This window comes from Chenopodium album, chromosome 15, assembly GCF_948465745.1.
Source record: "Chenopodium album chromosome 15, dcCheAlbu1.1, whole genome shotgun sequence".
Taxonomy (NCBI): Eukaryota; Viridiplantae; Streptophyta; class Magnoliopsida; order Caryophyllales; family Amaranthaceae; genus Chenopodium; species Chenopodium album.
In genome coordinates, this window is record NC_137848.1 from 11,519,975 (window position 1) to 11,545,119 (window position 25,145).

The 25,145-nt window shown below is 33.6% G+C and overlaps 1 pseudogene; it reads left to right on the forward strand.

The window, feature by feature from the left end:
* Positions 1–24,888, forward strand: part of LOC145581907 (eukaryotic translation initiation factor 2 subunit gamma-like) — a 49,119-nt pseudogene extending 24,231 nt beyond the window's left edge.
* Positions 24,889–25,145: the final 257 nt, after the last annotated feature.

Below are 25,145 nucleotides of genomic sequence, written 5' to 3' on the forward strand. Positions count from 1 at the left end.
TTTACCCTCTCGGTTTCCCCAATCTACCCCTTTCTACCTAATCATCCTGCAAATTTGATTTAACCTATAGCTATTAAGTGTATTAATTTATGCTAATCCACCTTGATCGTATTGAATTGATTACTGTAATTAGGGTTTGGGTAAACAATTTCGGGGTTTTGCACTTCATAAAATTAATGTCTTTGAATTGATTACTTAGGGTTTGGATGAATGTTGGTCATTTGGGGGAGGTAAAACAATATAATATGATTTTCTTTATGCAATTACAAAATCATATTTACATCTTCTATATTGTTACAAGTGAAACACTAGTGTAAAAGAAATTTAAGAATGGATGATATATGAGAATAATTTCCATGATATAATTAGCAACATAACACTACCCAAAATCAATAATACAGTTGTTAACTATATATCTTATCAATATCCTTCCATAGTATGTATAAATTACTTAAACCTTGAAATTAAAGATTTTTCTGTTATAAATACCATAAAAACAATTAAAGTTAGTAATTACATTAAATATTTTATTCTTTATAAACAATAACGAATTATGAGAATATATACTTAGCATGACGACCGTAGCATAATCATATACGGTAAATTGTAGTAACCCAAGCAAGAAATATACGCTTACGCCTTACGGTAAGGGTATTCATGCATATAATTAATTTACAAGCCTTGAAAACTTTAAAAGGAATTGTTGCATTTTTTTTGGTTGGTTGAGGTAGAAGGATCTTAATTCTTTAAAAAAGAAATTTGTAATAAATTTTTTTTATTGTTAAACTTAGAAGGGTATGATTTTTCATGTAATGATCTAAATTTTGTGTAAAAATCTTTAAAATTATTTACTTTTAAAAAATTAGAAATCAATCACTAAGTTGGATAAAGTTACTCCTCATACACACCATTTTGAAAAAACTAAGACGCCATTTATTATCTTAACCCGATTAATCTTTATGTTAACCAAGTTGTAGTAAAACATGGCCATCGACGGGTGGGAAACAAAGTGTATCTCGTAAAAGACACACGTGGTAATGAGCGAGGCATCCACATTTGTTCATTATTAATTGTGGCACTGCTAGTCTGCTATTTAATTAAAAATATATCTTACAATTGACTATTGCTCCTTACAAGACCTAAGAGTCTACTACTAGACACAGCCTAGCCACATAGAACACTTTGAGGAAGTATAAATGTAGGGTTGGAGACAAAAGAAAATGTCTCACAACATAAAATAATATGACAAATGTACTAGGAAGAGGGAGAAAGGAAGAGAGATATAGAGAGAGCGAAAGAGGGTTGGGGTGGGGCCTACCTGAAAGGTCAGAAATGGTTTCACGTGCAAAAAAGACAAAAAAGTATTAGAACCACAACTACTAAGAGTATATTTTGTACCACTGAGGATTTATGGAAGTACCATTGAAATTGTATTGTGTACCACTGAGAGTATATTTTGTACCAGTGAAGCTCCAATAGAATTAATTGATAGCTTAATAGGACGTTTGAACCTTTTTTGAAATACCACTGAAATTATATCTTGTACCACTGAGAGTATATTTTATACCACTGAATCTATAATGACAAAATTTAAATCCCGTGTGAAATAACCAACCTGCCCCTGCGAGATACTTCTAAATCTCTCTCAACCCTCCGTTTAGAATACCTCAGAGCACTTGAGTGAGGTTAAAATCATTATACACCTATTCGCCTAAGTCCCAACCATCTTCTAAAAATATTTAATACGTATAAAATTTAATATATTTTGAGGGATACAGATGAGCTATCTGCTAATAGCAGCGGATTATTTAAGTTAAAAGGGGTACCTAGGCACTCGATTAATTTTACTATTACGATTAGGATGATTCTATGGTAGTCGTCGACTTCAGACGACTATGGACCTATGGTCGACTTCAATAAGAGACTAAATGTAAACCCTTGAAATTTTATAATGCTTAATCTTAGGCTCTTAGCCTTCAAATTGTTATTAAACAACATTTTAAAAATCAAAGTTACACATTATTGAAGTCATGACAATTCAGCGATCAGTCAGCGGCCAACAGCAAAGGGTTGTTTGGTTCATTACTTTTAGAGGGTAAATTTTTTGTCCAAGTTATAATATTATAATTTATAAATAATCATTCAAAGTTATAAAATTATAATTTATAAATAATCATTTCAAAGTTATAAAATTGAAGAAAATCATCCAAAATAAACGATTGACAAAATTCATTTGTATAACTTTATCCCCATTTTGATAGCCTCATCTAAAAAAAAAATTAAAGGAATCAGTATATTTTTTTAATTTTTTTGAAGAATAAAAAAGAAGCATTTTGTCAAAATAGAGGAAATAAAAAGGAAGCGGTATTTATGGGAGGAGATATATAAAAATAATTAATCACTTTTCTTAAACTGAATTTAATTGATTTACTTCCAAAAAAAATCTTTTACCAAAATGAGCATTAAAATAGGTCGATAAATCTCCTCCATTTAGTCCATTATATTTATAACATTTCCTAAAAAAAAAATTTGATAATAAAATTCTTATGATCAAGCTAAACATAAAAAATTTACTACTTTATCATGGATTATTAAATACTACGTGCATAAGGGAAGATAAATTGTAATTGTATTAAGTGTTAACTTTTTTTTAAGGTAATTAATATTAACTTTTACAAATTAAACAGAATAACGAATTAAAGAAATGACAACCAAAAAAAAAAAACCTACCTTTACAGAAAATAATCTACCTTTACGATTTACACTTTTAAAAAACAAAAGTCTAAATTTATCACAACACAGTGGCCCTTATTTTAAGGTAAACCGTCTAATAAAATCTATAATATAATTGTAAAGTCAATTCACCACAATCCCCCAAATCTCAAATCCTCAAATTTTGTTGATTACAACTTTTTTTTAAATTTTTTTTTTATTTTTTTTTTTTGTAAACACCAATAACTACCCTACCCATCCTACTATTTTTTAATTTTATTATTATAACCACCAACATTTCACTTTAGGCAATTTTCTTTTGCGTATAATGTATCCCGTGCTTTGCACGGATATGCTCTAGTTACAGTAAAAGAAAACAAATAAATCACAACACACTATCCCTTATTTTAAGGTGAAGCTAGCTATGTTCATCCCAATTTATATAATGAATTAAGTACGTTAAAAAAAACCCTCCCAAAAAAATCAATTGTACAAAATAGAAGTATGTGGACAATATGGTTATTAGTTATGTTATTCAATTGTTTCAATTCAATGTAAGTTGCTTCTTTCTTTCTTTCTTTTTTTTTTTTTTTTTTTTGTTTTTCTTTTATTTTATTTTTTGAAAGATTCAATGCAAATTTACTTTGACAATAAATAACTTGCATTTATTAAGAGGATATTAATTACTCCGTGTTAGCAAAATTTCTAACAAGTTAAAATGCAATATTTAATAAAAATCTAAAATACATGAGTATTTGTACATTTCAAAACGTTTCTTCAACTAAAAAAAAATTATTTCTAAATTTCAAATACTAAGAATAATTTTGACCCTTACTGTAGATAGATAATTATGATTAAAGAATCAAGTATATTTTCTGGCCATTGATGAACAATCATAAGGTTTGAGTATACAATGCTTGATTTAAGGGTATTATAATTAGGGGTGTCAATTCGGATAATCAGATCGGATCTGATATGGTCGGGTCTGGTCGGATCAATTATTATGTGAACAGGCCCTTAAATTGTTATGTCCAGCGAGTATAAATCAAAATCGGATATGTTTCGGATCGTGTAGGGTCGGGTGTGGTTTTGACTCCTCTAATTATAATCCTTTACACGTAACAGATATACTCCGTGTTATTCATGTGAATGCATAATTATTCCATGATCTGTATTTGTATCTCAAGTCAAAAAATAATTAGTTACCCTTTGTAATGGAAACAAAAAATAAAAAGAAAATGCATCAAGAGACATTGCCTAAAGTAAATGATTATAATTTATCTAACTTTATCTACTCTTTCCCTAGACTAAGATGTTACTCCATATATTCAGAAAACTATGATATAAGAATTATTTTTAATATGTTTCAATCTCACAATCAAAAATCCTTTTTTTTTTCTTTAAAGTATGTATTTGTATATCTTAATATAAGCGACACTAGTTAAAAAAAAAAATTCAAATTCAAAAACTAAAAACTATAACTAAATATTTTTAAATTGTAAATGATAAAAATACAAAATTGGCAAAAGATAATATTTTTAATATGTTATACATCGTAATCTTTTAAACAGATTATTTTTGGAATAGATGATTAGAAGTAAATTTAGTCAAGTATATCACCATGTTAATAACTTAAAATATTTTAACAAATCATTTTTGGCAAAGATAACAAAGGATAGTTTTTTTTTTTTTTTTTTTAGGGGAACAAAGGATAACTGTAGTAAAAAATATCACCATTATTCAAGGAAAAATAACAAAAACACTTCTACGTTTATTTCATTGTTTTATTTATTTTTTTTTAAAAAGAAAATTATCTGTATTTTCGTTTAAAGAAAATAAAAAAATTAAAAATAAAACAGCGTTGCATTATCTTGCATATGAAGTGTACATTTTTAATGTATCAACTTTTCTAATTGCAATTATATTAAAATAGTTGTTCTCTAATTTTTGTTCTTTTTTATATATTTGCATGTTTATTATTTTAAATTTATGATTTTCTCCACATTGTTTATAAACACTTGAGTGTTTATGTTTTTTATTCGAAGATGTGGCGGAACCCAAATATAGTAATATGTTCATCAATACATTAGGGTTTAATTAAATAAAGGTAGGAATTGTGCCACTTTTTTCTACTGTTTCTGACCCACCCCTACTCTAATAGGGCTTGACTTTGTTTACCTAGTATAGATGGCACCGATAGGATTTCAGGTTGGACTTATATTGGAAATAAATGTCAACCATTTATATATTTTGTACTAAGCCTGTTAAAAGTTGCCATGTGTCCAATTTACTTGGCCATTAAGTTGTTTTTGCAATTTCAGCTTGAAGCAAACCCTTGGCACAGTTGTATATTGTACTATCCAATATTAGAACTTATTCCTAACATGATGCGGCTCGTTGCGATTTGCTGACAGCACAATAAAGTCATTTGCTTTTCCAAGGTGAAAAATCTAATGCATAAACACAAAGAAATGTTACTCTTGAAGAGTTCAAGTGGCAGTTGTAAATGTAGGTAGTTGGGGATTCATTAACCCTTAGGTAAATTACCTTAACTCTGTTGGCAGGGAATGAAGGATGTTAAACTTTTAAAAAACATAGTTTCAGGATGTAGGATGATAATGTGTTAAAAATAAAATTGATTATATGAGTAATAAAGTTACGCTCTACGTTCAAATTTTTACGGATCTCTATTAAGAGTTCTTTTTAAATTTCGGTTCATAATCTATTTAGTGAGTACGGTGTTGTAAAATAATATAACATATTAATGGCCAATTTCTAATGGTTAATTGTCTTACAAATATGAGAAATTACTAATGGACTAGTCACAGCTCAAGTAATTACTCTACATATGCGTAGCCATTGCCATTTTTGTTGTTTAATATTTTTTGGAATTAGACAAGGATAATGGTCCAAATGTTATGTGTGTACATGGATGGCTTTAACTCACATGATTTCATGGTTTTTTTACCATATGACTTAGATCTATAATTTAGCTTGTTTCACACCAAATTACACCACTAAATGAACACCAAGGGTTTTTGGACTACAATTTGATTGTCCGCGCTCTAAGCATGAATGTAGTATTAGCATATAGCCTAAATGTACAACTCACAACGACATATGTTATGCATAATTAGTAAGAAATGTGTCCCCTAAAAATATAATTTTTTTTAATTGTTTTTTTGTACACATTAAAAGAATCTACGCAAAACTATGGATTTAATATGCGTTTAAAAAATGAATTGAAATTGCAATTTGAAGTAAAGTGTAATCCTTTTGCAAATGAATATAATCAAACTTGAATTTAAAATCTCTTGTTTCCTAATCATGGTCGTACTTATAATCTTTTTACATGTGAGATCACTGAATTGCATCGATAAGCGTATATGAGACCAACATTACAGACAGGGAGCTACTTTCGTTTAATTTTGACATTTCTCAGAAAGAAAATATAGAACGACATAATGGCCTCAAGTGTGACATTACTTAAGTTACAAACTTACTATATATATGTGATTGAGGAGCAACCTAGTCATGCATTCTAAACCAAATTAAGTAACATCCTAAGTTCCCAACAAAAGAAATGTCTTCCAACTCCCCCCTTGTGGCTTCATCAATGCCTTCCCCACCCTCCATTTCCAGCCTAATATGGGTCCTCCCTTCGTCATCTCACCATGAACGTATCCCTAGGAGGTCTAGGTCGCTAACCGCACGTAGCTTGTACTTGGCACGTCGTAGGACTAACCGTTTGGCAGCCATGCTTGGTCGTCAACTAGCTAGACTTAGTCGAGCTCGTGTTAGGTCCGTAGCCACTAACGTGAGAACCCTAGCCACTAACGTCCATGAAGAGAATGTCGTTGTTCCTAACTTGTACAACGACGTTCCAGATGATGAGGACGTAGTCCAACCCTTAGCTCCAGCTCAACCCTTAGTTCCAGCTCCACCCCTTCATCCACTTCATATCCCTGCACTTAATATTCCTAATCCTATTCATGGTTTTGCTTTTATGGCCGTATTTTCACTGCCTCCTAACATGGCCCAACAAAACCTTCCTAATGTTGTACCCAACTTTCCAATTAATGGACCTAACCTCAACCCTATTCCATAAGCAAACTTAATTCCTTTGTTGGAGTTCACTGTCAACAGCAACAACGAAGCAGACCTTGGTGTTACGTACTACATAAGGGCCGATGAGACATTCGAACGTGTCTATTATGATTATGCTACGAAAGTGGATAGACAAGTTAGTGAAATCTTGATCTACAAAGCCGGATCATATATAGACAAGTTTGACACCCCACTCGGCGTAGGTGTAGTTAATCGTGAAGCTTTGTTAGTCTTAGGTCAGGTGAGTAGGAAATCAAATGCAATTTGTTCGTTTAATGTTTAAAACTTTTGTTTGACAAATTTTCAATGTTATAAAGCGTAGGATACTTTCCTTTTTTTTAAGTATTTTTTTTATATTTTTTGGTTTAGAGAGTTGATTACTATTCCTTTATTATTATTTATTATTTTTTCATTTTTCTAAAACAATTGAGGAGTGAATTTGGTGTCTTTACATTAGTTGTGCAATTTTTTAATTATGATTTTAAAAAATTAACATTTAATATTTTTTATCACTAATTATATAATTTGTAATTTTATAGGATCCGGAGCATAACATGAATACTCGTGTTAAGCACTTTTATGTGAGGGACCATAGGACGAATCCGCTTAAGGTGAAGGTTACGGGTGATTTGGGTTCCTATTGACAAGGGTTGTACGAGCTGTTTAGTGAATTTGCAAACCTTGATCCGGATCATCTCGTCATGACCTATGAAAATGGTATGCTTACTCGAATTAACACTGTGTTTAATGCTGGTATCAAGAATGATGATGAGATCTTTGTTTTCCCAAACATTTAGAAGAACATTTGATGCATGAGAGTGGAGCTCCAGTTATGTTTTCCCATTAGGGAACAAAAATTATCGACTATGGTTTAATTAAGTCTAGGCTAGTTCGTATGTTTAAGATAAGTGTATGTATTTGGGTACTTGTTTAAGAAGTGGTTGAATTATCCAAATTATGTATTAAAATTATTTATGGCATCTTTAAGCGTGTAATGGTGACGGACTGACGGTAGTGTTATGTACTAAGTATTTGTAGTAGTGGAAAAATAATGTTGTTATAAAATTAATATTATTATTATGTGTGTATGGTGGTGAAATTTATTGTTGTATGGTGATGAATATTTAAGATGATAGGCTAGTATAACTTTAACATGACTGTATGAAATTGAGTGAAATTGGAGGAAACTAAGGTGCAATGTGTTGTCAACTAACTTCAAAAATGGCAATATTGTCTTTATAAAAATAAAGTTGATATAGCTAATTAAAGTTGGGTTTTGAATTTTGATACATCAATTTTGGTTTTTTGATAAATAAAATTGTTGCCTTTAAGTCTCTTTATTTAGTGTTTGAAATTAAAACATAAAATAAGATAATATAAAACTAAAATAATATAATAATAATATTGATGTTTAATGCTAAAAATATATAAATAGTAGGATCATAAATGAAAAACTAATGCTCATTATTGTGCACTCTCTTTGGCGATTTCAAAGCTCCAATGTAATTTCTTGTTACTTACGCAAAAAAAAAAAAAAAAAAAAAAAAATAAAAAAAATAAATAAATAAATAAATAAATAATTCACAAAAGATGTTTATGGCATTGAGTTAGTTTACGTTCGACATTAAATAATTCCAACATTGTAATTGTAACCTTATTCACATATACATGTACATAATTTTACAAGAAACTAACCTGTTTTTTTTTTTTTTTAGTTATTCCATATTGATCATGATCGATATTAACATGATATAATTATTTGGTTTTTAATATTCTAGTATTTGACTAAAAACATAACTTATAGTGACAAAATGCTTTGCGCTTATTCACCAAGATACATGAGGGGTAATTAAAGCAACAAAAAGGGATATTGTTATTTGACTTGTTATAAATATCTGTTCCATTTCATTGACTTCAGAACATAATTTAAACCGAACACCAATTGATAAAAATCATATTATCCCTCCATGTAGTTAATTTAAAACAAAAATTAAACTGATTCTTTCAAAAACAAACATCTGTATAGAAAATTTAAATGAAAACGAAGTAAATTGTACCAGTCAAAAACTAAAATCGAAATAAATAGCTTCGAGATAAAATTCTTCGGAAATAATCAGAAAAAATTCATCTATTTAAATAAAATAAACATAATCAATAATTTATGTGCTATTAGGCTATTGTACTATTTACATGAGTTTTAAATATTGAACTCAAGTTGGAGTAAGGACATGAAACATGATTCCTCATGAAAAATAAAGGGTCATGATTATACTATTTACAATAGTTACTATTTACGGAATCCATTGAATAGTCTTTACGAAATTATAATTTCAAGAGACAATTCATATAACACCATCCACTAATCCTAACATTAACGAACATAAGACAGTTTGGATATTACGTGTGACTTGCGTTTCATATTATTTTGGATATTATGTTTGAGTTAGATATTATGTGTGACTTGCGTTTAATATAATTTTGGTCAAAGCCAGGTAAAGTACTCGGAAAAAAAAATTTCGTGCACATTGGTAGAGATATACATTTAAAACCATCTACCAAATCATAATTGAGTATTTCATTCAACATAAGTAATTTTTCCTAAGACCATCTTCCAAATTATATTGGACTAGAATAAGTAGCAGTTAGGCTAATCCTAAGATCAAGATCATCTTCCAAATCATATTGGACTAGAATAAGTAGTAGTGGTGTATAATTCAACTCTCTTCATACTCCAATATACCCAAAAGTGAACTCAGCAATTATTAGCAACACCATGTACTTTTTGGAAAAAATATTTCCACAACTACCATCATACTTTCTAATTAATACTTCTCCAAACAGTTATAAATTCGCCCTCTCTCAGTTGTAAAACTCAAATGCTTTATATTCCCCATCAGAGAACTTCCCCTGTCAGAACTTTGAAAAATTAAATAACACATCCAAACCCAACCAAAGAAAAATAATGTTCCATAAAATCTCACCTCAATGTTCTAAATTCTCAGCAAAGTATCCCTCGAATTGCACTGTAGAAAAGAGAAGAAAATCTAAGAGGTGCTTCCGAATGACCTTCTCTGCAACTGATCCTTGTAAGATGAAGGGTCGGTTATCAAAAGGTCGGTTGAAGGTGCCAGACCTTGACATGTTTGATCCTTTTATCAGCCACTTTAGATTAGGACCAGCTGGGGGGCCTAATCCTACTGAAGTAGATTTAGACCGTATGCTTATCCGTGAAATTGCTCGTCATCGGGAACACCAAAAAGCTATAAATCAAATTAACCATCCAGCCGGTAATTTGGCTGTAAAAAGTTCGCCAGAGAAGGAGATAAAAAGAGAAGATAGCTTCACCTTCCCTATTCTAACCCCATCAGTGTTCACATACATTGGTTTGGTCAAAGAACTTCGAACACCACCCCATTCTCGACCGGCTCAGACGAGGTTCAAGAATACCAAACTCTCTATGAGTTTATATGTAATGGTAAATCGTATGAGAACGGGAAAGGTAACAGCAAGGAGGGTTGTAAGTACATATTTATTAATTTATCTTTATTAAATATTAAAGGGTTCAACTTAATTTTAAAAAATTTATTAAGTGTACGACACGTTTAACCATTTCTTATTACTTGTAGGTTATACAAAGAGGGGGAGCAGATGGTTTCCGAAATGACCAAGGATGAAGAGATGGCAGATGAAGGGGAGGCAACAAAGGTGGGGTTTTTTTTGGAAAGTTGGGTTGTTTTTAAAGTGTTTCGTGTTCCCCTAGTTTTGAGGTGACATCATAGTGGAGCAGTAGGTATTATCAGAGGTGTTTCAACTCTACTTTCTTAAAAAATTAGTAATTACATTTTACGATTATTAGTTGTTTATGCAATGGCTTTAATTGTAGGACTTATAAATGGATTTCATAGAGGTAGTTATTGTGCTTAATGTAGAACTTCCTGTTATATCGTATGTCATTCTGCTTAAAGTAGGATCATAAGCTCATAGCTAAGAGATTGTTCATGGTTTTATTAATGACGTATTGGTGTTGTAGCTTAATTAAAAAACCAAATATTATTGTTATTAGTTTATTACTATGGGTTGCATATGATTACATTGGTGTTGTAGCTTAATTATAAAAACCAAAGTATTATCGTTATCACTATTATTGTGAAGTTTTGCCTTTTTTTTTAAAAAAATTTCTTAATAGATCGTATTAAGTACTAACTATTAGGAATATTAAGATTATTTTTTTTTGGGACAAATTTAAGTGTGGTAGGATTGGGACAAATTTAAGTGTGGTAGGATAACAATATGCTTGGGTGATTTAATTATATAGACGTTTGATGTACGGCTTTTGAGAATAGATAGAACTAATAAGTTATAAGAGTTATATGCAAGCAAGATGACTCTAAAAAATTGTTATAACATGTTTTGAATCCATATATATCCAAAGGTTAAAATCCGAAGGTAAATGCAAGTATTTTGAATAATTAAAATAGAACCTCCCTTTTGCTTTAAATTGAAAATAAATGTAATTTTAATTTAGTGAGAATGAGATTTCGTACTCCACTCCTTTCAAACCTCCATGCAAGGTGAGTAGCAGTTCATGTAACCCAAAGTAGTTAAACGACTCACATACCTATAGCCCAACAGGCACCTAAGGGTAGTGGTGGGCATGGGCCGTGCCGGGCCTGCCGTGGGCCGTGCCTAGGCGGGCCATGAACAGTGTCGTGCCGGGCCGTGCCGGCCCACGGTGGAGGCGGGCCGTGCCGTGCCGTGCCGGCCTTCAAGGTTTCCCTGTCCACGGCACGGCACGGCCCACCGTGCCGGTCGTGCCGTGCCGGGCCGCCCGTCGTGCCGGCCACCGTGCCGGCCCACGGTGGAGGCGGGCCGTGCCGGCCCACGGGCCACGGCTTACCCTTTTTTCTTTTTTTTTTTTAAAAAAAAAAATTAAAAAAAACTTTAAAAAAACTTGAATTTTTTTTATGAAAGAAAAAATTGAATTGAATAATTATACAATTTAATATTTGAATTTAATAATTATTAAATTTTTTATGGAGTTAAGTTATATTAAATATTGTTTAAATTATATTAATATTTATTGTTCATTCATAATTTACTATATATCATATTATTCATATAACTATATAAGTATTAGACAAAAATTAAATAACAATATAACATATTCCATAAAATTAAAAGTTGAAAAAATTCATTCATAAAAATTTATTAAGTAAAAGATAATATGAAGTACAAGTGTACAACTAACAATAATTGATGAATAACTTATTTTGTTATTTTATTATACGGCTAATGTTAATAGAGTACATAGCCAACATAGGAAATACTAACATTTTCACTAATTAATAGAGTACATAGGAAATACTAGAATTTTCGCTAATTAATATTAATTCTCGAGTTGTTGGTAATCTTCAATCAAGGTCTTCATTATCTTCTTCGTCTTCATCTTCGGCTTCATGTTCACTAGCTAATGCGGAGGAGCTAGTTGAACCAGAACGATCGGAACCATCGATGTTGTCGTTGGCCGTAAAAGTACGATCTTGGATGCGTTCTTGGGCATCCATCCAATCCTTCAAGCAAACACACATTTCTAGTGTTTCGGGCTTCAAACTTGTTCTTCTATCGTCTAGAACCCTTCCCGAAGCACTAAAAGCTCGTTCCGAGGCAACGGAGGAGGCTTGGATGCTGAAAATATCACGTGCCATTGCCGCCAAAATTGGATGCTTTGTGCTTTGGGATTTCCACCAATCTAGGATGTCCATCCCCAACCTCGAATCTTCGTCCAAGCCTTTCATGAAGTCGTAGTTTAAGTACATTTGCAACTCCGAAACATCGCTTTGTGTTCGCCTTGATGATGATCCACTACCTGAAAACTTAGATAACATGTTAGCAGCTTGGGCCGCCAAACTTTTGCCCGTTTTACTTACGCTTTTGGATGTTTGAGAAGGGGCAAAATGAGTGACGGTTCCATATTTAGATTCATAAACTCTATATAACTCAAAAAATTTATCTTTCACATGATTTTTATATTGTTCGACACCATCACCGAGTTGCATGCATTCATAGTAAATATCAATTAGCATAAATGTGCCATCATACTTTGATCTAGGATCTAAAATAGAAGCAAACATATAAACCATAGGAAGCTTAGTGTAATATTTACGCCATTTAGCCTCCATTTGTGGAACATAATCATTGTAATCTTGTTGTGATCGATGTTCATAAAGAAGTTGAGCAAATAAACATGCATTTTGAAGGAAAGAATGAATGCAAGGAACATAAACAGAAGAAAAACAGTGAGTCATACTATATAATAATTGTAAAAATTGCATATATTTTTCACAATTATCCCAATCGGAGTCTGCTATCATGAATTGTGGATACTTATTATTGTAAAACAATGAAAATGGAACTCTATACGAAAGTGCCTGACTCAACATGTCATAGGTGGAGTTCCACCTAGTTGGACAATCCGTTTTAATTCTAATAGGCTTTATCTTATTTTGCTTAAGATATCGCCTCCATTCCTGATACCTACTGCTAGAAGACATAATAGACAAAACAGCATTTCGAATTTTGGAATAGTATGGACCAATTGCTTCTTGTCCATCCTTAACACACAAGTTTAAAACATGACAAATGCATCTAATATGTAATGCATCTCCATCCATTATGACATTATGCAAGTTTGGTTTAATTAGATTAGCACTAGCTGTCATGGATGTTGCATTATCAAACGTCATGGACATGATTTTGTCCCTAAGACAATATTCATCAAGAGCACTCATAATACAATTAGAAATATTAAAGTCCGTATGGGGGTATTCAAGCAATTTGAAATAAATAATACGTTTTTGCAATAACCATTCACTATCAACCCAATGACAAGTAACACACAAATAATGTAAACCATAACCACCATCCCATGCATCAGAAGTTATAGAAACTCTTGAAGTAAGAGTTTTAAGTTCTTCAATTAATTTCATTTTGTATTCTAAGTAAGTTTTCATGGCAGCTGTTTTAACGGTTTTTCGGGAGATTTTTTTGTGTTGGGGTTGTAGTGCTCGTTTAATGTAATTGTTAAACGGATCACTTTCAGCAAAAAGAAAAGGTTGTTCGGCTTGGACTATCATTCTCCCAAGTTCATCCCTATCCCTCTCATAATTGTAAGTGAAGCCATAAGGATGGAATTGAGAAATTTTTGGTTGAGTTGGGTCAGTACTAGGGGCACCACATTTTTCACTGTGTCGGTTTAGGTGCCCCGTACCGCCTTTGGCTGGAGCCGAATAAATATTACCACAAGTTTTACACTTGGCTTTTTCACCATCTCTACTTAACAAGAAATATTGCCAACATTTACTCTTTCGGTTTTTCAAAAGGGTCATTTCTTCTTCGGTGTACCATTCAATGAATGGGTTATCAGATGGGGGAATAGTATTTTGGACGGATGGGTCACTAGAGCCGGCAGGTTGTGTGTTGCTTGCTTGAGTTGTTTGATAGTTAAATTCAAAAGGCATATCATGTGCGGAGGCATAATAAGGTGGAGATTGGGTGCTTTGCCATGGTTGGAATGTCCCTTGTTGATCTAATCCGGTGGGAAAATCGGTAGAAAACCCGGGGTGGGTGGTGGCCATTGTAGGGATTTGCATAGTAGGGATTTGCATTGTAGGGGGGGGCATAGAAGAGCCTTCCAATGGTCGTTTAGATTTGGCTTTTTTAGAGGAGGATTGGTTCGGGTTTGATGCCATGATTAATTAAGATTATTAACTAATAAATAATAATTAACAACAATATTAACAATTATAACAAATTAACAATTATAAGTTTATAACACTAACAAAGTAACAAATTATAACAAATTATAACAATTAACAAGTATAAGTAAGTTTTTTTTCTTAATTATTACTTAATTAGTAAGTTAATAAATTTTCAAAAATAATTATAATAATAGTAGATTATCTAAATCAATGAGATCCCAGGTAGGTTATGGTTAGGATCGACGTTGTCCAGAGCCCAAATCCCGCCTTAGACAGATTTCAACAATCCAAATAACCCACAATTAAAATAGAAATTAGTTTTTATGTAATTAAGTAGTTCCAAGTATACAATAATAATAATAATAATAATAATAATAATAATAATAATAATAATAATAATAATAATAATAATAATAATAATAATAATAATAATAATAATAATAATAATAATAGTAACAATAATAATAATAATAACAATAACAATAACAAATTAAAATAAAGTTGAGTTAGATCTTACAACGACGCTTCAACGCTTTCCCAAATTTATAATTTCTCGAATTTATAATTTCCCGAAATTATAATTTCCCGAATGTAAATATAACAAAGTATTTTTTTTTTTTTTTTGGTAGTAGACTAATAATATTAAAAATGTAAAATTTATAAGAGAATAAGAGATTAAGAAATATTAAGAGATTATAATTTATAAATTATAATATATGAGAATAATGAGATTATGAGAATAAGAGAGTAAGAGAATGAGATGAGAAGTTGAGTTGTGGAAAGAATTGGAAGTTTAGGGTGGTATTTATAGGTGAAAATATAGCCGTTTATAGCCGTTTATGGCCGTTTATGGCCGTTGGAGGGAAAACAAAAACAGCCTTATAGCCGTTAGCCCGCGGGCCGTGCCTGCGGGCCGTGCCACGGGCTATTGGCCGGGCTCGTGCCGTGCCGGGCTGCTTTTTGGTTTTTTTTAACCGCAGCCCGCACGAGGCACGAGGGGCGTGCCATCGTGCCGGGCCGGGCCTGCCGGCGGGCCGTGCCGTGCCGGGCCATCCTCGTGCCGTGCCCGGGCCGCCCGCGTGCTGACCCGGCCCACGCCCAGCTTTACCTAAGGGTTCGAATTATCTTATGTGGGCCTGGTGACAAACTCATACGGGCCTTAGCTCATATTTGATATGAGGCCAAAACAAATACGGTTCGTTCGATAAGGCCCACATTGGATTATGAATTATGATACAAAGCCGAGTTTACTATTAGTAATTCTTAAATTTTAGCCTCTGTCCACACCCAACCACCATTGTTGTGTAAAAAGGTATGAAAACAATAAATTAATGCAATATAGTTTCATCTTGTGTGTAATAAACAATTTAACTAGTACATAGTTAAAAGCCAAAAATAGGAATTTCCAAAAGAATGTACACTATAAAAATTAAAATAGAGGTTGAATTCTTCTAAATAGTCATTTTGACCAGGTTAATATTCTTGGGCGGGTGATTATTATTCTGCATTGTATCTTATTTGAAATTTGAAAATGGTACTAGTTTTTGATATCTTTTCTTTGGTGGGAAAGGTAAAAATAAGTCATTAGTATTGGCATTTTTGATTTATTACTGTCTTATCTTTTGTTTCTCTGTTTTCCTTGCCTTTTTTATTTTGCTTATAAATTGGTGCTTTTAGTTGATATACTCTACCAGATTTCAATGTAGGATTCAATATAGGACTGATAGGTGATAGATTAGGTTCTTACTGAAAACCAAAATTTAATTCCTTATAACTATGGGTTTTGTTTTGGTCTACTAACTTCCTACCCATTAAACTGGGTTCCTTTTTACAACGGGTCACAATTCAAATTTATGCGTAGTTGAGAAAAAAAATAATCCGCTTGGATTAGGAATTCTCTGGGGAATAAAATTCAAATTAACCGCTTGGTGTGTTATTTAGATCATGTTTCTCATTGTGTTAATGTTGTATTAAATTTCATGATTATGACTTGGAGATGCCACAAAGTAAAAACAATAAAATACACAAAGTAAAAACAGAGAGCACACAGCATAAATACCAAACCATTTATGTCCAATACAAATCCAGAATTGCAAATGCCCCTACATATTCCTTGGTTTACTTAGAAGTCCATAACACGAATTTGAAAGTTACTACTACTCAATCATGATAATACTATTAAAGATAATGCAGTAAGATGTCGATTGCTGCTGGGACGACACCCTTATACGACCTTTTTTGCCTTTGACTCGCGACCGCTTTCAATTATGGCCGTAAGCTTGCGCCTCTTGGTCTGTAATGGATACAATTTGAGTACATTAGGTTTAACCAGTCACAATTGTTGTAACCATTCAGAATTTAAATGCAATATACTCACCAATTTTTCCGGCACCACATTCACAGTCATTAGCGGTACTAAATCATTTAACAACCTCACCTTTTCCACCTACACCTCATTAGGTAACCTTAATTATGTCGAAAAAAGGCGTGCATATATATTTGATACATGACAAAGCTTGATTAATTGTGGAAGTTAGGTAAATACGTACAATTTAGAAGCTTACCTTGAATTTTTTCTGCGTGCCCTTTGAGATATTCTTCGATGTTTCCTTGCTACACGATTTAGCGGTGTTCTTGTTTCCGTCCCCTTTAATATTCATTGTATCTTCAACGGATTTGTTCCTTTTGACCCTCCTTGTAGTCTTGTTTTGGTCATCATTTACTATGAGATTGTTCACCCTTCCATTATTCTTCGTTTTACCGCCAGTTGCCTTGATCTTCTTGAGCTTTCCTTTGTTCTTCTCCATATCATCACAGGTTTTGTTGTTGATGACCCTTCCTTTTTTCTTACACATATCATCTTTGCTCCGCTCACTGCCTTTGGTGGTTTTTCCATTGCTTCCCTTGCCACTGTTATTTTTACCCTTTCCCCTGGTTTCTTGAAACCCATCTCAGCCAGTGTCTTCTGCCGTGAACCTTTGGGTCTCCCACGCCGTTTTTTGGGAACAATCGGATCCTTAATGATAAATTCACAATATGAAGGACAACATTCTGCAATATCCTGCTGGGGTTTGTGGACAGTGTATTGGTATTTGTGTTGGGAGACACTGGCAATCCTGTATCAGTTGTTGCATCTGGAAAAGAAGTAATGCTAATACTTTCTTGGCCATTCTTAGTCCTGCACTTTTTAACTTCCAAGTAAATATTCTTCAGAGCAGTACTCACCAATTCTATAGCCTCATCACTCACCATTGAAGCTGCATCACATAAAGCTTCAAACTCTCCTATTAGCTTGTTGTAACGTTTCACAGCTACACTTTTGTTTGGGTCATGGTACGATACCCGCACCCGAGTGTGTTTCCTAAGGATATCCTTCCGCCAGCAATTCACAATATATTTTTCTGGTATCCGTACAACACGATTCTGATCAAGTACACACATCATATGCTTGCACATTATACCATGTGTTACGAATTTCATGCAATTGCAAGATACATCCTTCGTCTCCTTGTTATAGGTTGCAGAATAATAGCTTCTCCGGTCAGTGATGATTTCCTCACTTTTTCCTTCTAGTACAACCCAAACACGGTCCTCTACAACATACTGCACTGTATTTTCATCCAAAATGTTCTCTTCCTTACAGTAGCAGTACATCATACGAGAACATTCAGTTTGTACCTCCTGAAATTTGGTGTCAGTGTACAAGGTCTGAAAAAACTTTACGACAATGAAACCGGTTACTAACCGCCTTATATATTTCGCACAATTAGCATCAGCAGCAGTCTCGTCACGCACTCGCTTCTCCATTGCCTTAGCATACTTCTAAGGGAATTCATTTAGCTTGGTGTTACGATTCACAAATCCATAAAAAAAAACTATTTATGCTCTCCACCCACTGCGTGGTCTTCATGCCGGCCCAGAAGTACTCTCTCATAAACGCTGGAACCCACATATGCTGCTCCTTATATAGACCACATAACCAGTCATTACTTTCGAGACCATATTCAGCTATTAGCGCAAGCCACTTACTCTCAAACTCTTCAACATCAAGACTCTCATATACCACAGCCTTCAACACTCCCTTGAAATATTTGTACCTAAGAATAATAACAATAACCATTTAAACACCAACAACAATTAGTTTTAGATATACTATAGATAATAATTGAGTAAAGGAACTTGCTCACCTTTCACATTTTCCCAATTTTTCAAGAATTTTCCTCATAATGTGTCAGATGCACCATCAATGTCGCTTCAAAGGCATAACCTCTTCTAATGGCTTCCTCATGGCCACAACCTGGTCTGTTAGAATGGCAGCAGGAGCTCTATTGTTCATATAACACAACCATTGCTGAAATATCCATGTAGATGTATCACAATCCTCACGAGCGACCAATGCACATCCGAACAAAATAGATTGTCCATGGTGGTTCACACCAACAAAATTAACAAATGGTAACTCATACTCATTTGTCAAATAGGTAGCATCAAAGCATACAACATCACCAAATTCTTCGTATGCTGCTCGACTGCGCGCATCTACCCAAATAACATCTTTCAACCTACCCTCTATGTCTAAGCGTTGTGCATGGTAGAAATTCTGGTCGACTTCTTTCATTTTCTTAAAATATGACAACATAGCAACTGAATCCCCCCTAACCGTCTTCAACCTTCTTGCCTTATACACCTCATGTTGCAAGTCTTTTACAGTCCACGCCAAGTTGGCTTCACCTTTAACTTCATTTGACAAGCAACCATGAATTTGTTTGACTGGCACCCCTTCATCGAAAAATTTAAACAACTGTTTCCTAGCTCTTGTGTTGAATTTCTTCATTCGATATTCCTTAACTAACTTCGCCTTTCCAGGGGTTGGGGTGTGGTTCGAATGTTCTAAATTAACTCTCTTAATTACCCACTCACCTCCACGATTAACACTTGCATAAACCTTTGCCAAACACTCACATTTTTTTGACTTGCGCTTGCGTTGGCTTAATTCATTTGCACACACTACACCACCGACTACCCTCCAGAACCAGAAACATCCATAGCCTTAGCCCTCTTCTGTGCTTCCCTTCTGGCTCTCATGTCTGGTCTTCCCCAGCATTCACACCTCCATGTTGTTGTAACTCTGTCTCTGACCTCACCTTTTGAATACACACCTTGTGCACGAGTTACACCAAAGCCTTGTTGCTGTGCATATTCTTTGTAATATGCCTCCACATCTTGCCAACTCTTAAAAACCATCCCCACCTTAGGAGGTTCAACATAGTTTACTACACCCATTTGGTTACTGCCAACGACTGTATCCGAACTCCCCATTGTTTGTATAGGGGACATATATTGCACATTGTTCAGGTCAGTGGAGCCCTGTGTCTTGGTTGTGCTTTTTCCCTTAACTAATGGGACATCCTGGTCATCACTTGTGCCACAATCATAATTGTCGAATCCAGTTCCAAACCCAACTCCGGTAACATTGTAATGAAGATCAATAGCTTCACATCCGTCTTCCATACTTTCTACAATCCTTAATAGATATATGTTTCTTGCGCAAGATACACCTTAACACCTGCATGAAATCCGGTGTTAATATAATTTAAGTTCTAAAAGTCCTATTTCCTTTACTAACATCTTTTCAACAAAATATAAAAAGTCAATATTAATATCTGACCTTGTAAGTGCAACCTCCACTATAAGTGTAGAAAACATCGACACACGACCATCTAGCATTTTATTTTTAATCACTGCTTAGTATGTGACGTATTCCATCAAATATGACATATAATTACTTAACCCATCATGTTGCGCAAACCAATAATAAATACAAATTCATAGTAACAAACAAACATTTTCGACTACGGGATCAATTTACTTCTCCATAAAATAATTAACAAATACAAGCATAAAATGAAAAATAATCTTCGTGTGTGATAGGTACTATGAGGCAACAAACCATTCTTTTGCACATATCCAGTAAATATTGATAAACTATACATGTCCGTATAGACTACATTGATTCGGACTTCAGACAAAACTTGATCAACACCCAAATTAACAGGGATAAAATCGGTTATATAAGCATTCGCAATTCATTCATTCATACTAATTCAGCTTAGTATGTTAGTATTAAGAACCTATATACTATGTTATAATTACAACATTAATAAGTCACAAAATAAATTGATATGTCGAGACATAACAAGTTAACAACATTGATCTAAAACTGCAAAGACTAGTAGTATTACATCTACAACAAAAAAATATTCATAACACAATTCCATAAGCAAACACTAACCAAGTAAAACCATTTGCATGCGATCCTTCAACTCTGATGAGATCCGTTGTTGGACCTCTCCATATGCTTGCTCCACTACACCAACGAGTTGAGCGATTTTGTCGAGCGAATATTGGGTTTTTTTGTAGATTATTTTTATGATTTACAGATCTGTTTTTATTCAAACTAAACTTACTACGCAAGAAATGCCCAGGGACTTCTACAACAAGGCTTTCTAAAAACCACAAGTCCATAACCACAACCTTACCATTAAAATCAATTTATTAAAAGCCAGCTTCAAGTAAGAAACACTAAAAAAAAATTTCAAAACGGCATAACGGGGTTTCAAACTCGCTTAGTTGTCACCGTGTACCCACCTGCCCTGTGACTCACAATCCTACTAATATAATTGCTTACTTGGCGAAAAAGATTGACATTACAAATCAATCATAAAGATCAACTGGGCATCGCTCATTCACAAATGTAAACAGATTTAAATTAGGATCATTGTTTTTCTTAGATATATTTGAAATATGTATTCCCTTGATTATATTTCGTAGGAACTATTGGTCATGTGGCACACGGAAAATCTACAGTTGTGAAGGTTATATCGGGTGTTCAGGTGATTTTTACCAAATTCTCCTATACATGAACACTTTTTGTTTTTGATTTCTTATGAGATATTCAAGAAAGTGATCTGAATGCAACTAGACGGTGGAACCAAGTCGTTTTTCAACTCGTTGGTGCATATCTCTTTAGTCCTTGAATTGATGTGGTTTGGGAACAGCTGATTATTTATGTTTGGTTTGGGAAGATGTTTTTGTTTTTTTTTTTTGTATGTGTTTTTAATAGTTGAAGAGATCTCTTATTCATACTTCGTATTTCTTTTATGCAGACTGTACGCTTTAAGAATGAACTGGAGCGGAACATCACTATCAAACTTGGCTATGCAAATGCCAAGATTTATAAGTGTGAAGATGATCGGTGCCCACGACCGATGTGCTACAAGTATGTTATCGATCTGTTATGGCCTAATGATCTACTGAGTTGAGCTTATTATCTCGACAATTATGCTTATGCTAGATTCTTGTTCTAGCACCTATAGAATTGCTCATTGAAGATGAATATGTCCTGAAGTTGAGCTCATGTGTTGCAATTTTGTACTTTTTCTTTGGCAGGGCATATGGAAGCGGAAAGGAAGACACCCCTTTGTGTGATGTACCTGGATTTGAGAATGTTAGGATGAAGCTTCTGAGACATGTTTCCTTTGTTGATTATCCGGTAATCTACTATTGTTGCAACTAACAGCCCTTGATTTTTATAATACCTGATTTAGCTGTATGCTTTTTATATTGGTACTTTGATCATTATTTGTGTTGAAATAATCAAGCTATTTTCATCTTATCCAATCTAGCTTGGCTCCTTAGGTGGGTTGTGTTTTCTTTGCCTGTTTTCCCACATTTTCATCTATAAACTCTGTTCTTTTTGTTGTTATTGACCCTTCTGATACATTTCATCTAGTAAAAGGGGTTGTTTTTAAGGTACAACTCATGTGAGTTCTTGTTAGATTTGTCTTATTTTGTGATAACGTTACTTTCCAAATTCTTAATGACAGGGTCATGATATTCTTATGGCTACTATGCTCAGGGCCGTCTCAACCATTTTGGAGGCCCTGTTCTAATTTTAAAATGGGCCCTATAATAGTAATATTTATACTACCTCCGGTCCAAATTACTCACAACTTCGGGGTATTATTTGTGAGATATAAAATATTCCAAAGTTGCGAGTAATTTGGACCGGAGGTAGTATTTTTTTTATTTTTTTTGACAAGAGTATTTGTATACTAGTATTATTATAATATGATGCACCAAATAAAAAAATCAAATACTTAACTAAATCACTCTGTTTATACAAAGTTCCACAGTATCATTTATATTTTAATTATACTCTCATACGTAGTATTTCTTATAAAATGAAGCACCATATAAAAACTCAAACACTTCGTATAATTCTTGTCCTAGTACTAGATCCAATTTAATTTGTAAGCTTATGACTAATCGGATCCAACAGAGTAGTTTATAACTTAAAAAAAAAAAAAAAAAAAAAAAAAAAAAAAAAAAAAAACTAGCCCATTATTAAAAACAATGGAAAAAAAAAAGAAAAAGAAAAATTACTGATGAAAAAAAAATCAAAAGCTTTGTCGCAATTTATTGTTCACAGTCGTCATCTTCTTCCTCCCAAAACACACAAAATACCCAAAAATGAAGTGGTAGTTGGAATAATTATCGAAAAAGGAGAATGGTGGAAATCATTGAATGATTATACTCCATGAAAGGTTTGAATTTGATATTTTTCCCCCAAAAACAAAACGAAAACTGAAAATTTTGAATTTGAAAATTAATGAGAAATTAGAGTGATTTGAATATGGAATGTTATGAAATAATTATTGCTTATGGGAATTGCAAGATTCACGGAGAAATTTATTACTCAGTAGGAAGTTTTGAGGGATGAATGTTTAATGAAAGCTGGTTAATGGGGAAGAGCAACATCGCATTTCCAGAAGAAATATAACATCAACTGGACTTCAAAATTATGGGGCCCTACACAATTGGAGGCCCTGTGCTGAGGGTCTGTTTGCACAGGCTCTCAGCCGGCCATGACTATGCTTAATGGAGCCGCTATTATGGATGGAGCTTTACTTCTTATCGCTGCTAATGAGAGCTACCCCCAACCTCAGACTTCTGAGCATCTTGCTGCAATTGATATCATGCAACTTAAACATATTATCATCCTCCAAAATAAGGTTGATCTCATCCAAGAAAATGCTGCTCTAAACCAACATGAATCTGTTCAGAAATTTATTCAGGTAACTTGTTTTGAATGGTGAACCAGCTTACAATGCAATCGTCTAAATTCCTTTGATGAGATGCTGAAGCATGTTTCTGAATCACCCCTTGTTTTCTTTAGGGAACTGCTGCTGAAGGAGTTCCTGTGATTTCAGTTTCTGCCCAATTGAAGTACAACATCGATGTTGTTTGTGAATACATTGTCAAAAATATTCCTATTCTTAAAAAAAAATTTGTCTCACCACCAACTATGATCTTGATCCGGTCTTTTGATGTTAACAAGCTAGGGTACGAGGTTGATGATATACGTGGTGGTGTTGCTAGTGGAAGTATCTTAAAGGTTCCTGTCTTTCTAATAACCGTAACAAATTTCATGGGGTTTGCTGTATTATCAGCTGTTTTAGCTAAAGATTCCATTTCTGCATCTCACTGTTTCTCTAATATTTGTAATACATCATACTTCATATTTGTTATACTTTGAGAAATGTTCTCATTATATGTTGTTTTGAATGCAGGGTGTTTTAAGGGTTAACCAAGAAATTGAGGTATGACCTGGAATCGTAGTGAAGGATGAAAGTGGCAACATTACGTGCACACCCATATATTCGAGGATTGTTTCTTTATATGCTGAGCAGAATCAGTTACAATTTGCTGTCTTAGGAGGTCTGATTGGGGTTGGAACAACAATGGATCCGACTTTAACCCGAGCTGATAGATTGGTAGGTCAGGTACTCGGAGAGGTTGGATCTCTTCCAGATGTTTACATCGAACTAGAGGTAATTTTAGTACTAATGATTTTTCAGTATGTTAATAGTTATTTTGGTTTCTGAGCTCCCTACTGATGGTACATACAAATAGGTGAATTTCTTCTGGCTTTGGCGGCTGATTGGTGCGAAAACAAAAGGGACTGAGAAACAGGGAAGGGTATCGAAACTGAGCAAAGGAAAGGTTCTTATGTTGAACATTGGATCCATGTCGACTGGTGCTCGTGTAATTGCTGTCAAATAAGAAGTGCATTTGGCCAAATTGCAACTTACATCTCCGGTTTGCACAAGTAAAGGAGAGAAAATTTCCCCGAGTCGCCGGGTTGAAAAGCACTGGCGACTCATCGGTTGGGGACAGATTCAAGCTGGTGTTACTCTTGAGATCCCACCAAGAGCAGTCTGAGTAACAAGTTAACAAGTGAGTGAAAGAGACTAGATAAGAGAAAAAGAAATGTGGGTTGGGAGGGAACTTTTAGGTACAATTTATTTGAGATGGAGGAGAAAACCAATTCTTATGCTTGATTTTGGTACATGTTTCCAGATAATATTTGCATATGATGCTATTAAAAATTTCTTGTTTGGGTTGTTATTACATGCTCTCATGCATTATGTTCTGTAATCATCTCATATTCAGGTTATTCACTACAACATATAAGATCAAAGAGGGCAATTAGATTGTCAAAAAAAA